A 1,910-nucleotide genomic window follows, 5' to 3' on the forward strand; every position below is an offset into this window, starting at 1 on the left:
CCTGACCTCGTGATCCGCCTGCCTCAGCCTCCCAAGTAGCTGCAACTACAGGCATGTGCCACCACAGCCAGATAATTTTTTTTGTAGTTTTAGTAGAGACGAGGTTTTATCGTGTTAGCCAGACTGGTCTTAATCTCCCGACCTTGTGATCCCTTTGACTTGGCCTCTGAACGTCCTGGAGGCATGAGCCACTGCCCCAGCCAATTCCCGAGAATTTCTAAAGGCTCATTCACAGACCCCCAGTTGAGGAAGATTATGAATTCCTGCAACAAGGTATTTGAGGGTCCTTAAGGGAGTGTGTGGTACCTGGAAGGATGGTATAGTTTACAACAGAGGTGCTCAATTTTGAATATGCATCTGAATCACTGGGGTTGTGAGATGGGGGGGGGAGTCTTGATTAACCATTGTTTGATGGGTCCCACCGCCAAGTCCCTGACTCAGTAGGTCCAGAAACTGGTTGCATTTCTAACCAATTATAATAAATTCCCAGGTGATCTTGATGCTGCTGGTCCAGGGAGCACTCTGAGAACCCATGTGGGGAAATGAACTGGATATAACCCATCTTTTCAGACCTTGAAACAAATCCTATTAGTAAATTTCAGTGGAAAATCTTTCTCCCCACTTACTAGCTACGTGTTGTTAGGCAAGTGTCTTTTTCCTAATGATGATTTCATACCTATAAAACAAGGGTGTGGGCTGGCACAGTGGCTCACGCCTCTAATCCCAGCACTTTGGGAGACCGAGGCAGGTGAATCACGAGGTCAGCAGTTGTAGACCAGCCTGGCCAACATTGTGAAACCCTGTCTCTACTAAAAACACAAAAAATTAGCTGGGTGTGGTGGCCCATGCCTGTAATCCCAGCTACTCAGGAGGCTGAGGCAGGAGAATTGCTTGAACCCGGAGACGGATGTTGCAGTGAGCTGGGATTGTGCCACTGTGCTCCAGCCCAGGAGACTCTGTCTCAAAAAAAATAAAAATTAAAATAAGGGTTTGGCTGGACATGGGTGGCTCACACCTGTAAATCCTAGCACTTTGGGAGGCTGAGGCAGGAGGATCACTGGAGCCTCAGAGTCCAAAACCAGCCTGGGCAACACAGTGAGACTCCATCTTTATTATTTGTTTGAGACAGAGTCTCCCTCTGTCACCTAGGCTGGAGTGCAGTGACATGATTTCAGCTCACTGCAACCTCCACCTCGTGGGTTCAAGCGATTTTTCTGCCTCAGCCTCTTAAGTAGTTGGGATTACAGGCACCTGCCACCAAGACCGGCTAATTTTTGTATTTTTAGTAGACAAGGTTGACAGGGTTTCATCATGTGGGTCAGGTTGGTCTGAAACTCCTGACCTCAAGTGATTATCCCACCTCAGCCTCCCAAATTGTTGGGATTACAGGCGTGAGCCACTGCACCCAGCCAGTGAGACCCCATCTCTACAAAAAATAATAATAAAGTTAAGGAATCATTACTCTAGGAATCTTTCTGTAAACATCAAATGAGGCCATACACCCCAAGACTACAGCTCAGAGGTCTCAATTGAATGTGACAGTTTAGTCCAAGTGGGAGTTCCCCAAGGGCAAGAATGACGTTTCAGCAACGGCCCCCCATGGCAGGTTGCAGTATCCCTAACCTAACATTTACGGAAATTTAAAAATGTGCTGGGTAAGGCCAGGTGTGGTGGCTCACGCCTGCAATCCCAGCACTTTGGGAGGCCGAGGTGGGCGGATCACGAGGTCAGGTGTTCGAGACCAGCCTGGCCAACATAGTGAAACTCCGTCTCTACTAAAAGTCCAAAAATTAGCCGGGTGTGGTGTCGGGTGCCTGTGATCCAAGCTACTCAGGAGGCTGAGGCAGGAGAATCGCTTGAACCCGGGAGGCAGAGGTGGCAATGAGCCGAGATCGCGCCACTGCACTCCA

The 1,910-nt window shown here is 48.9% G+C and overlaps 1 protein-coding gene across 1 annotated transcript in view; it reads right to left on the bottom strand.

Moving 5' to 3' along the window:
- The window catches only part of CATSPERD (cation channel sperm associated auxiliary subunit delta), a 54,199-nt gene that overhangs the window by 51,485 nt on the left and 804 nt on the right, over positions 1-1,910 (bottom strand). The gene's annotated exons all lie outside the window — the stretch shown is intronic.

The sequence above is a fragment of the Cebus imitator genome, unplaced genomic scaffold (assembly GCF_001604975.1).
Source record: "Cebus imitator isolate Cc_AM_T3 unplaced genomic scaffold, Cebus_imitator-1.0 Scaffold53, whole genome shotgun sequence".
Lineage (NCBI taxonomy): Eukaryota > Metazoa > Chordata > Mammalia > Primates > Cebidae > Cebus > Cebus imitator.